We start from the raw sequence: 14,784 nt of genomic DNA on the forward strand, positions 1-14,784 counted from the left end.
TTGCTGAAAAGCACTATTTTTAACTTAGAAAGCACAAGGTGTTGAAGCGCCATGCTTTCCCTCAGGAATAACTCACTGCCTCGATAGGTAGACTCGTGAAGAGAAACTCTGTTAATATGGAAAGAAGATGCAAGAAGTGGGAGGGAAACGGGGAGAAGCACACACATCAAACAAATGGAAATTCCTTGTTTAGGGTGATTTCATATGGAAGAAAAAAAGTAGAATAAAGTTTTGAAGACATAACAAAAACATCATGTCTTGATGCATATGGTACTCCTTCTGAATGATTAAAAGTATGAATTAATAACTCCAGAAAGTTGTACAATTTGTTCTAACTATTGATATTATTAGTCAGTACAGTTTAATGAACTGATTTTTGCAGTTGAATTTATTTTTATTTTTCTCAATCATATTTGTGTTTTCACATAGAAGTCTATTTCCTACTCGTAATGAGTAACAGAACGTGTTGAAACCAGGAAAAATAAATAAACACCTATAAGCACACACAGGACACAAATGTGGACAGATTTTCAAACATACACAAGAAAAAAAAAAAGGTTATTTCTTGTTTCAGTCCTTCCTTTTTTTATTGATGACATGAATTGCCAAAATTTGAGGTTGTTACGCCAAATGTACAACCATGACTGAGAGAGGTCATTAGAGCATCATCAATGAAATTGAGCTGGTTTGGTTAGTCAAGTGATCGTCTCTCAACAGGAGGTTGTAGGTTCCATTCCCCATCTTCCCAACCTTGTATGGCAGCTGCCTTCTTTGCTGTGTGAATAGGTAAATGTGAATACCAGTGTGAAGAGCTTTGGGTCGAACGCTGTGGAACACTGCTATATAAGTGAAATCAATTTACTGAAATGACTATTCCAATAATAATAACAATTGTTCTTTTCTATTGTTTAAACAATAAACTGAAAGAGGAGCCATGAAGTGGACGATCCAACTCTGATAAAATAAGAAAATAAGGAAGAGAGAGAACAAACAAAAAAAAAAACCTTCCAAAAGACCAGGACTACAGGGTTGCCACTATCAAAAGGAATATAATGGAAAGGAAAAACTGGACCCAAAAACAAAGCTCTGGGTCAACAAGACTCGCTGGGTCTCCCCAGTCACCACTCCTTTATACTCAAAGAAAAAAAGGGGCAGGATGCCTAAACGTCAAATCAGGATCACCTGCACCAGATTATTCAGGTCAAAACCTCATGGGAGGGAGAAAGACAAGGAAAAGGAGAGCAGAAACGAAATGGCATGTAGCAGGAAAATACGATTCAAGCTTAATGCAAGTTTGACTGCGAATGTAATGGATAACCAAGCCATGTACACAAATTGTGTACATGACATGAGCACATACAAATGTGTTGTGAAAAATCAAAGGAGACAGATATAGAGAGTTTGTGTCAAGTAAATGTGCACTGCTCTGTAAAATACATCGGTGGCTGTCACTGTGGATCAGTGGAGTACAACTGTTCAGTCAGTTTGTGTGCTCCATGTGTCGAATCTCATTGTTTATTGTAACCTATTTCTGGTGTTATAGGCTTCCTAATCAGAAAAATAACAAATCTAATCCCAGATACGGCTTCATGCTCATCTGTCAAATCAACGGCTACTCTTTGTAAGTGCTTCAGATATAATGTGCGTAATTTCCCTGTTTCCTACGACACTTACTGTACTTCAGTGTACCATGCAATGAAAAGAGTGATAGTATAGACAAAAAATGTGTTCTGTTTTGTCCTGCATATCACTCACAATTAAATTAAATTTTAAGGATTCATATGCATTGCATGTAATGTGTTAATGCAGCATCTTTAAGGCCACATACCATGTCGATCATTAGTAAGGAGTAATAAGAAGGTATATCCTGGAGCAGGGCTGCGAATCACCAAGTGCATTCAATGTGCATTACGTTGCAAGCAAAACAGCCTTATGCTGAGGGCTTATGTAAACTGGCTATGTGCCACTAGGAAGGTAGGAAGCAGACCAAGTGTAAACAAACATACAGATTTTGCTCTGTTTTGGGCAACCCCGCAAGTAATTGACAAGGCATGAAATCAGAGAGAAATGGCTACAAATAACTAAGCTCTTGTGATCTTGTTGTCTGGATTGCCTTCAGTGTATTTTCAGGATTATGCTATTTCCACGGCACACTTCAAACTGTTATTGGCTCTCTCTCTCTCTCTCTCTCTCTCTTTAAAGAACACAAATGAGGGATGCTGCACATTCAATGGCACCAGTATTGTGCCTATCTATCAGGCCTCAGCAAAAAAGACAACAGATATATATATATATATATATATATATATATATATATATATATATATATATATATATATATATATATAGTTATAAGTCATTCTCTGACAAATGGCCTATTAGACATGCAAAATAACACAGAGCACTACATTTTTTTTTTTTTTCTGATAAATGTAGCTGTCATTTTCATATCTGGTGTCCATGCTTTGCTTCTCACACACACACATACACACACACATATATATATATCTCACAGACACACACATACCACAACACAACAATGTTCTTATGTGCTTAATATTGTGGAAAACTCGAGGTTGCTTGAGGTGCTAAACTGTGTTTCATAGTTTTAAAAAAGTAAAAAAAATAATGAACTTCAGCTTCAAAAGTTAACTTTAACTATGCATACTAGTAGCAGTGGGCTGCTGCGGTGAAGCACCCAGGGAGCCGCTGGCGTTCAAAAGGCTGCAGTAGCAGTAGGATATGAACCAGCAAAGTTCAAGTCACAAGCTGCCTTTTCTAAGTTCTAGGCCATCACTGTCGCCCTCTCACTTTTAGAATGAGATCTGTTCAGACAGATCGTGGCCAAATTCCCACCTTGAGACATTGAGATACATTTGTGCAACTAAAACAGGCGGAAGTCAATGGTTAGTGAGTTAGTTTTAGTATTTAAGGGCACATGGTACTCTGATACATAGGTTGGTGGGTTAGAGTTAGGGTTAGTTTTTTTATAAATGGTAACTGAAAAAAACAAACAAACAAACAAAACAATCAGGCACAGAAACACAATTAAATTATCCTCCATAATGGAGTCAAGCTTTTGACCTTAGCGAATAATGAAAACAGTAAAGACATAATGGAAGCTTGTAACCATTTATTTCTTCTAGCTGGCTAATAAGACACACCCATTATCAACTCTTGAGATAGTTTGATAAGCGTTTCTGTCAGACGATATATATTTTATCGTGGTTTAAAATCTTCAGTGAGAACTTCCTTTATCTGAGCCGTGTAATCACAGCCTGGGATCAGCTTCAATGAACACCATCAACCAATAGGAACGCAGCGGGTTATTATGCAGCGATCAAGTGACTCTCCAGCACTGCACTAAAACAAAAAGGTTCCCAATGAGGTAAATTGACGGACCACATTGACATTCTTTATCATTGTCTATTATACCAACGTCACTTCCCTACACACAAATGCGACTAAATGATCTGTTCAATTCAAGTTTTGCTTTGTTTATTTCATTTTTTTTCTTGAAGCTCCCAGGAACATATGACTTTCACTAAAAATTACTGTCATACTTAACTTTACGAAATCTATGTCGCACAGGGTAGTGAATAATAACTCCGTGATAAATCAGACAGTTTGCCACAGGTCACGTTGGCATTCTCTATATTTGTTTTGCATGTGTGGCCAAAATGATTTTTTTTTTGCACTTGTATTTAAAGCATTTATTTATTCATGTATATGTTCACATATGTTTAACCTGCACAAAGTTGCAGTCGTTCTCAGGAATGCGTTCATCTGTTGAGCAGTGAGAACTGACTGATGGCATGGAGGTTCATTTCATCTGAAATCAATGGCAAAGGAAATAGTCAGACTTTAGCAACTACAATATAAGTCAAATACCAACATATTGACCAGGATATTTACTGCAGTGAGGCCTATATTTGGCATCAATTAACAACAACAAACATTCCACCCATGCTGAGTGATTTGCGCATCGATTTGCTATTTATCTTCAGCATATTTATTTTTCTGTTTCCCAGACTTTTTCCAATAATGAGACAACCTGGGTTTATGAAGGGCTGCTTCATCTTAAACCTGTTAGTAATCTGGCTCAGTAAGTCAGTATCTTCATGGAAAAAAAACCCAACAACAAATGTATAGCTTTGTTCGACTTCAACGTCACTTGCATTGTTTCTGAATCATTAGAGGCGTTGAGAAGGACTGCTGTGGAAATTATTAATATATTAAATCAGAGAGTGCATTGCACAGGAATGTCCTGCCGATAAAATACTACCCTCATTGATGGATACCTGGTGAAATCACTGTGCATGTTGGCCATCCGTTCGCCTCAGGCAGACGTTACTACGTATCAATTGAAGATGTGGTAGATAACTGACCAGTTATACTTTCTATATTTCTCTTTTGTCATCTTATTCCACTGCAGGCCAGTGAATGAAAGGCTGATGAGAAAAGTAGACTACTGTTGGGTGTGCCATAAGCATAAGATGGCACCTCTAGACTTGGTCTTATAGGATTGGAGGAGAACTTGTGCTTGTGACTAGAAAGAGTGATACATTTATGTGCCCTACTTGCAAGGGTGACCTAAATGTAGGTAAGTATGATAACCCAGGCTTGCACATCGCTTGCTGAATTTTTTTTCTTCTTCTCAAAGTCTTTGATCACAATCTGACTGCTGCTATCTTGATGGTGTGTTTCTGAGAGTGTGCTGAGAGTGCAGATGTTTGTTTTTCTTTTTTCTTTTTTCTCTTCTCCCCACTGCTCATTGTTCTGCCTTTGGCGCACTGCTGTAACTACATTTTATTGTGTGTGAACTTGTTTGAATTGATCATCGAGAGTGTATTCAGAGAGCAAACTCAGAGCTCTAGAGCTTCAGCAAGAACTGCCAAACATAACTGGCAGTGATGCTGCACTAATTTAATTTTAATGGCATAAGAAACAATGCTCATGGTTATTTCTACCATGCAGAGACAGATGTAGGTATACATAAAGCTTAATAGTCTCGAGAGACTATACAATTCTTCAAGCCTGTATGCATGTGACAAGCCCATCAGAGACTAGTTAATTATTGGAAATCCACTGAATTATAAAGCAAGGGTCAAATCATCAATTCAGAAGTTTCAAATTAGATTATTTTTTTTTTTTTTTAAGCCGTTATTCTGTTGTCCACATTAATTGTTCTTTAATGTGCCTTAGTGCATTGCAATATGGCCTCTCAAGACTGGCTCTACTGTATTTGTTGGCAGTAATGGGCTGTTTTCCAGCAATCTGCTCCAATTGCTATGTGCATTTCACTGCCTCGGGTGCACTACTTACTTTGCTGGACTGTGATGATGGATTGTCACTTTGAAATACCTGCATTGCTTTGTTCCAGGGCCCCACAGCTGGTATAAACCAATACAAGAAAACTGCACTTGCAAACCCACTATTACACAAGTATCTTATAAAACGTTTGCGTCTTGGCCATGGCAGTAGGAGGTGACCCTCTCCCACATCCAATATCCTCAGACCTACTAAACTCCAGTAAGCAGTGTTGCTCTGAACATGGCTTCTCTATGCTTCTTCTTTTTTTTCATCTAGCAAAATTAAACTTAACTCAAAAGGCACTGTCAGGTTTAACACTCTGGCCTTTAAAAAAATCTGACCTTGTTGTTTTTGATCTTTTTTTTCCCCTTTACTTAAGTGGACATTGTGAAATACGGTTAAATACTATCTCTACTTGACAAACAACCACAAAAAAAGAGAGAATACATTCTAATTTCCACATTTGATATATCCCTTCGTCTTTCAATCCCTATTTTTTTCTCTGCAAAAACATAACCTGAGATATGATCTTTGGCATTTCACTATTTTCTACAAGAAGGTATCGATTAAATTATGATTGTAATACTTTTTTGATAGTAATTGTTTGTTTTGTGAAAATACACACATTTTGATCATGTCCACTCTGCACCACAACAAATAAAAACTTCAAAGCTCAAATTTAAATGTTTAAATTTAAACAGGCACTTTTTTACCGCTCAGGCCGACTCAAAATAAAATTGGGCTGTTTGTGGCCCCTGAAAAGATGTGTGTGTGTGTGTGGGGGGGTAAAGCTGAACAGTCTAAATTCTAAATAGCAGGTGGTGTTTTGGCAGATGGATGTCTTGATAGAATAAATGTTACTAGAAAATGAAAAAAAAAAATCTGAGTTTGCACAGCAATGAAGTAATGCAGCATGATTTAAACAGTGTGCACTTAACCAAAATAATGATATGTCTTGCTACATTATTTGTTACAACAAATCAATGCTATGAAAAATGATAAAGCTGAATTTCTGCGAAAGCGTTGGAATTTACACCAATAAGAAATGCATTATGTTCAGAACTTTATGCCTTTACTGTATGTCTTCATCCATCCATCCTGTTCAGGGTCCCGGATTCCAGCGCACTGTGTGCGTGGAACACATATCAGCAGACAGACAACGCGCACACACTCACATTTACAACCTAGGCGCAATTTAGCGTCACCAATAAACCTCACATGCATGTTTTTGGATTGTGGGAGGAAACCCTGGCACACACGAGGAGAACATGCAAACTCCACACAGAAAGGCCCTGGGCAGTACTTTAACCCATGATCTTCTTGCCGTGAGGCGAGAGCGCTAACAACTGTGTCACTATGTTTATTATCCATCAAAATCCAGGTTGTATAGGTTTCCTCATTTAGTCTTGAAATTGCTCATGGCCATTATGTTCATACTGAGAGGAAAGAGTGACATAAAAAAAAAAAAAGTGCAATAATGACAATGAAACATACATGTTTGTGCAATATGTTACCCGAAAACCAAGGAACCATTAAAGCTAGGGTAGTTTCAACATTTCTTTTTTCCCCCCCATCATTATCAAAGGAGCAGACATTGTTTCCACTTCTTTTATCTTTTTGTACTTTGGTTTCATATCTCTTTTGTCTCCAGTTTCAAGCTTACATTTTACCCATTTTACTGCCCTCCAACTTTGAAATGTGTTGGTTCTCTCAAGATCAAAGTAAGTGTGTGTGTGTGTGTGTGTGTGTGTGTGTGTGTGTGTGTGTGTGTGTGTGTGTGTGTGTGTGTGTGTAGGTGTGTGTGCGTGTGTAGGTGTGTGTGTGTGTCAAGGGAATTATCACTGTTTTTGTCTATGTGGTTTGATGAACTCATGGTGCCGCTTTATGACTGAAAGGTGAGGAAAATTATAATAGTAGAAGCAGGAAAATGCATCTTAGGGCTTAAAACATGTATTATGTTCCTTTGGGCTGGTGAGACAGGTCACAGTGACATGACTTGCTAAAAACTGTATTTATTTATTTATTTTTTGTGTCATAATGTTCAATTTTACTATAAAAGGTCAGGCTAAATGCTCACAGAGAGCATTGCTAATTGATGTGAACTGAAAAGGGACTGCATTAGAGACACTAAACTGAATGGAGATTATGTGTGAGCAAAACTGTGTGTGTGTGTGTGTGTGTGTGTGTGTGTGTGTGTGTGTGTGCGTGTGTGTGTGTGTGTGTGTGTGTGTGTGTGTGTGTGTGTGTGTGTGTGTGTGTGTGTGTGTGTGTGTGTGTGTGTGTGTGTGTGTGCGCGTGTGTGTGTCTGTCATGGGCGGAGGGGGTTATTTATGGGTGAGTGCTTGGGCTCGGGTGTACAACTTTGTGAACGTCTGTGTGTGTGTGCCCATTTGTGCATCCACGTCTGTGTGTCTGCGTGTCAGTGTGTGTAATTGGCCTGACGTGGTTTGTGTATTTCAACCCAGGGGATGCAAGTTATTGGACTGACCTCTGTAGTGTGACAACAGTAGAGTCCGAGGCAATCTAAAGGCACAAACATCAGCAGCCAACAGCAACCAAAACACATTAAAGATTAAAGCAGTCGCTCAGAACAAAGCCACTGGTGTGTGGTTTGTTAAAAGTGGACCCTGTTTGTATCGCTAGTTCCACCGGGGCTGGTAGGGTCGCTGTACGTGTTTGTGTGTGTGTTTAGGAATTTAAGTGGCGAGTTATTGTGGATGGGAATATGTAAATATTGTTGAATCCATGGTTACCACTTTGAAAGTCGCATATGAATTGCATGCATATATGTGTGTATGTGTGTGTTGTTATGTCAATATATTTAGTCATCATAGGGGTCCTATAATGTTTTCTGAATTACCGATGTGTGTGGGCTTGTTCTCATATGCACGTCAATCTGATTGCACATTCATTCGCGGGGACTCATGTGGCCACGAGGGGAAATTAAGCACTCCACTCGGAACACTCTAACAACTCGCAATGCAATAATGACCAATAATGTGATACCTGCTAATTTTGTAATAATTTGGAAATTATTCAATGCAACAAAGCCATAACAAAATAACTTGCCAATAGTTTAATAAAATGTTTGATCCATTATAAGAATAGCATTTTTCCAATGATGCAATAATGTTCTTTTCCAGTTTTTTTGTAAAGACTGTATAACTAAATCTGGCACACTCTCTTAATCTAAAACACATTGCACACTGACAGTGTTTACAGAAAATGTATGCTTTTTCCTGCATCACCACTGTGCCAGAATGCATTTGCAGCATATGACTTTTCAAACTACAAAGCATCTGTGGTCAGTGAAAGCACTTTGGGGCCTGCACACGATTGTCTTTTGGGCTCGCCACATGTGATCTGATCACCCAAAATGCATGTTTATGCCAGACGTAAATGGGCCCCGTGACACAAAGAGAAAGGTTGTCTTCTATTCCGAAAGTTGACTTTGTTATTTCATAATTTTATCCTACCTATGCATGCAATGAGAGTGATCACCATTGTTGCCTGAGTGTGTATGTGACTGGATGAACAAATGGCTGAATGTGACATATCGACCTAACCCTAAAGCAGATTGACCCTCCTGGGAGTTTCTGAAAATGTGTTATCTGTGTCATTCCGCTATTAGAAAAACACAACTATAGATGTGGATTTACAAATTACAAGAAACAAAATGCTTGTCATTGTAGTGTTGGACATCACAAAAACACTGTTCACACAAGCACACAATCAAAATCAGGTAAATCATTGTGTGTTTTAAACGTCTTTTGCAATGTACATGACCTATTAATTTCTAGATACGACCCATTAAGTTCTATATTATTATATTTACATCAGGCTTATTTTAAACACAGGTTTAAGTACTAGTTGTCTCATCCTAAAACATGATTTTACCAAAAATGAGGGATTTTCATAATGGGGGCTCTCCATCTTTATCCCGACACAATGCACACTGTCCCTTGGGGATAGTGTACAATGACGTTCAGTTACCCACAGGCATAGAAGAACAAGGCCACACACACACACACACACACACACACACACACACACACACACACACACACACACACACACACACACACACACACACACACACACACACACACACACACACACACACACACACACACACACACAGATGTTGTACATGATTGTTGATCTTGTAGTTTTGTCAAATATGTGATGGGCTATGAGGGATGGGGATGTTGTAAAGACCTGCCGGCCAAATGCCATTCATCACCTGAACAGTTCTCATAACAAGCCCAGGCCTGTAAAACAACTCTTACACTTCCATCCTTTTGAAGCACACACATGCAGTAAGGCTTAGACCACACATAATTATTATTATTATTATTATTATTATTATTATTATAGAGAGACTTTGGATTATATGTAAAGAAACTGCAAAATAAAAACTTGCACTGAAATGAAAAAATAAAATGAAAAAATGCACATTCACTGTAACCCACAGCATGTTCTCACGTAACACAATTTAATCAGCATGATTACTATCATTTCATATTTCACAACCTCAAGGATATAGCCACATACACATCCAGCATGTACATTGGCTTAGGTTGTCCTCTGCACACCATCTTTCATTTTGAAAGCAGGGCACATGTTCCTCAAAGTTCAGCCAACTAAAAGACAAATGTCTGCGGATAGAAACTTATGTTCAAATAAATCTCCAAAACTTTTCCAACACCTCTCACTCACTGTTTTTCCCCCCCTCCAGCTTTCCATTCCTTTGCCCCAATGGTATTCATGTGTAACTGATGCCTACGTCACTCTAATGGGCCTTTGGATGGAAAAGGTGGGGAGAGAGAAGCTGTAGGTTATAGATGAATATGGGGTGAGGTTGGAGGCAGTGGAGGTAACAGCTAAGAATGAATGCAAGGAGATGACAAGTCGTAAACTGGGGGGGTTAGGGGGGGTTAAGTGAGACTGAAGAAGAATGAATCACAGGGGTAGTCATCACTTTCAGCAACCTGAGGCACACTGATCAATACAAAGAAAAATTATTCAAGTCAATTCATCTATCTTCTTTATTCATCTTTATTTGTTTCTATGACCTCTCCCTCAATTTGCTATCTGCCTTATTGCCTCTTCGTTTAGGAGATGACTATCTATTCATCTTGAGGTGAGAGAGAGAGAGAGAGAGAGAGAGAGAGAGAGAGAGAGAGAGAGAGAGAGAGAGAGAGAGAGAGAGAGAGAGAGAGAGGCACAGTGCTGCATTTAGTACATACTTCAGAAAATTAATTACAAAAATAATCTATCTGAATTTCACAAAATAAAGGTAAAGGTCAAATGTGTCACATTTCAAGAGCTAAACCATAATTTCAGCCAAAGGATAATTTAATGGAAAATTTGCTTCATCATTGTCCTCACCATAACTTTCTCCTCCGACAAGCATCGTCTCTTATTCAAGAAATCACATTTTAACTTCCAAGATGTGTAAATAGGAACTAAACCCAGTTGATATGTACAGGAAGGCTTTGCTTGGAAATCTTTCCACCATATTGGTTGTTTACGCTTGGACAAAAATTGGCTTCATGGTTTCCTGTACCATCCCTGCTGGGACTCCAGACAGGTGTGTGTGTGTTCAGGTGTTTTTCCTTTCACTTGTTGTGTGTGTATGAGAAAGCCTGGGAAGAAGCGGAAGAGATGGCAAGAAAACTGAGTCGAAGGATTGATTTTTGTATGAATGTGGATGATTGATTTGTGTGCTTGCGTTTGGAATGCCTCTGTGTGAAAACCATCTGCAAATCCATATTAAAACCAGACGAGAAACCCAGTTGCTCCACACTTATAACGTTGTATTGGTGGTCAGATGTCTTTTGTGCAACCAAGTCTGAGAATGTCTCGGTTTCATTTGCAACCTGACACGAGTCCATCATCAGCTTTCCCTCTCCTACTGCCTCTCATTGCATGAATAAAGATGCACACACAGCCACATGCAGACGTACACAAAGCAGCAAATCTTAAAGCCTCCAGAGCTCTATGCCAACAGACCTGTAACCGTCGGCAACTGCTCTTGTTTACGCGAGAGATGAATGAGACAGATCGCTGCTGAACTTGCCTAAATAGTTCCCCAAACACAGAGACAGGTGGCGCGTATGTGTCGTGCTGTTTGTGTGTGTTGGCAATGTGTGCCTATGTGTGGCTATTAGGTGGTTGTAGGGGGAGTTTGGCAGCATGCACATTTCAAAGATTTATTGACAGGTGGCACCATTTGGTTTGTTTGTTTTCCTCCAATCCTCTACTGTCTTTTCATTTCTCTTGCTTGTTTGTTTTCTGTTTCCTCTCACACATTTTGGATTTTTGATATATTGATGTAGATCAAATCTATTGTATCCCTACATTAAAAAAAAAAAAAAAGACTGGAAATCTGATCATATATTGGTGGTTGAAAGGATGAACACTGGTAGTTTTACTCTTGAGAATGCTCCCTAAGGTGGAAACAATCAGCAGCTAACCACTGATTCATATGCATCCTGACGCATCCTGATGAAACTGGTTTGCTCAGAGTGTCCTGCACCCATTCCCAACAATACTTCCTACTTACGGGCATCTTGGCACAATATGCTACAGGTTCATTTATGAATCAAAGGACATTTATGAAGCTGCACAGAGCATGAATCTCACAATTTTCAAATATTTAAAAAAAATGCATCTTCAAAATGGGTAACAGTTCACTTAATTATTCAATATTACACAAAATCAACAGATCAACGATACTGCTGGTTTGAAATGCAGCCACATATATTACAGAGGGGGGAAAAAAGCGATGTAAATTTGACCCAAAATACAGTTGTTTTTATTTATGAAATAAGTAAGCACATGAGTAAATAAAATATTGGGTGACTTCAACTGTAACCTGCTGCAACTAACTGGTAAAACTCGATTTGCAAAGGACTGTAGGCTCACAGTGACACCTGTTATATCTAAGTACATGAACCCACTTAGGAGAATAACTTCCTATACCTACGTATTGACCCTGTGAAACACAGTAGTTAATGATACTAAATACTATATTTATTACATTTAATTAGGCAGTACTCTCACCCGAGCCTTTAAAGTGTAAGGATAAGCTTTCTCTTTAATTATAATACATTTTAGTGCAATTACAAGATGGTAAATCAGATTTATAAGATAGAGAACCTGAGGTTTTAATAAATAGCTTCTCGGGAAAAAGCTGTGGTTGAAAGAAAAAGTTCATTTCAATCCGAAAAATGAAGTGAACAGTAGTCTCCACAGTTTAAGTGAAGTGTTTTGAATACATAGGCCGAAGTCAATCGACCTCCCTATCCAGACTTTAATGATGTTGAACTGCAACGCTGCTTGCTTCTAAAAAAAGTTGGCACCACATTTGAGCTTTATTGTGCGTCTTAATTTGACTTGATGAGAGACACTTGTGTCCATTTTCTTTTTCTTTGTTTCATGTTAGACGCACATGCCACCTCTTAACAAAAATCAAATCAACAAATGAGTCAGGATAAGTCAACAAAATGAATTGTATCTCAAAAACATTTATGTTCTATTGATTGACATTTGGAACACGCTAAGAGGAAATCAATAGACAACTAGACAACTGTGCAATTGTTTGACTCGGCACCCTTGGGAGCAAAAGTTACTTGCTGCCGTACTTTGCCATCTTTTATGGATTCTTAATTCACGCTTTGACAAAAAGATTAAAGGAAAACAAACTTGGAGTTGTGGTAGCTCATCCAGTGCAGGTAAGTGCATGCTATACAGAGACAGCCTCAAAAGTTTGTATGTTCATTCCTGTTTGTCCTCTGTGAAATTATCCATATACAGTAGTTGTTGCCACCAACTCATATATAAAAACATATATAAATATATATAATTAACTGTATTCAGAGCACAGCCTTAGGGTAAATGTGTAAGTGTGCATATGCATATGTCTATATCTATCTATCTATCTATCTATCTATCTATCTATCTATCTATCTATATACATATACACACACACACACACACACACACACACACACACACACACACACACACACACACACACACACACACACACACACACACACACTTACACATTTACCCCAAGGCTGTGTGTGTGTGTGTGTGTGTGTGTGTGTGTGTGTGTGTGTGTGTGTGTGTGTGTGTGTGTGTGTGTGTATCTATCTATATATCTATATATAGATAGATACATATATATATTCTAAATAAAGAGAAATCTAAGGAGAACAAAAACAATAAATTCATGTTTGACAGAAAAAAAAAGACTGGCAGCTTTACCAGGAGAGAGAGAGAGAGAGAGCAGTGTAAGTGATGTCAGCCCGGTACAGCAGTTCCCTGAGCTGGAGAATGGAGCAAGGTGACTTGTTATTAAGCTGTCCGTGTTTCAATTTATTGTAATAGAGCTCACTGAGGCTTGCTTCCCATCTCAGCCATTCAGTCATTACAGTAAATATACAGATGCACACACTCCAACACCCATATCCAGACTCAAACACTGTTACTTTGCAACTACACACTCACACAGGCGTGCTCACACGTTATTGCAGTCCTCTGACTTCACAGGGTGAACTGTTGCCTCGATCTTTTGACTCACAGCTGCATGCTGGCCCGGCAATGAGCTGTTGTACATGTCCATCTGTGGTGAGCATTTATGACAGATGGGAGACACTTTGACTAGCCTTCAGCCAATACACTTCCCAGAGGAGCAACTACCTGCAACCACAAATCACTTCTCAGTTCATTCTCCCCCCCCCTTTTTTTTAAACCCCCTTCTATTTTTTTTCACTACTGGCACCACAGCAGGGGAGAGATTTACCATGACACACCACTGTAAATGACAAAACCGTCAAGCACATGAGAACAAACGAGAGGTGGGATGGACGGGAAGAGCGAACTGCAAAGAGGATTTAGATATATTGGCAGAGGAGAGAGAGAGAGAGAGAGAGAGAGAGCAGCAAAATATACAACAGTCGAAGACATTCAGCCATAGACAGTGGATAGGCACCATATATAAAAATGGAACAAACTTAATTTGAATATTATAATTGAAAATTATGCCATTATTATTGTTACTATTATTATTATTATTATTATTATTGATTTTTTAAGTTTGAAATTGAGTTGCAGTAAAAGTAAGAATGCTTTACTAATACTCATCTAAAAGAATATCTTACAAATATTTGTTTATTCCTCAAGGAGGACTTGGTTAATTTTCAGTTTTCCAATGTATACTTTTTTCCCATAACTTTACTGTATTTATCAATTTTAAACAACAGGGACGGGGGATTGAAACCAGATGACGTTATGCCAGTAGTTTATGTGCATCCAATATCAATGTAAACATTTGTACACAGAAGTGCTTCATTATTCTTCAATTTCAGCGAGCTTTTGAGATCAAGGGAGGTCCCAGTGATGAAAATCATTGTACTTTTAAACTAATAGCAAACAGAGAACACCTTTGTTAACATACTT

Source organism: Blennius ocellaris, assembly GCF_963422515.1.
Source record: "Blennius ocellaris genome assembly, chromosome: 2".
NCBI lineage: Eukaryota > Metazoa > Chordata > Actinopteri > Blenniiformes > Blenniidae > Blennius > Blennius ocellaris.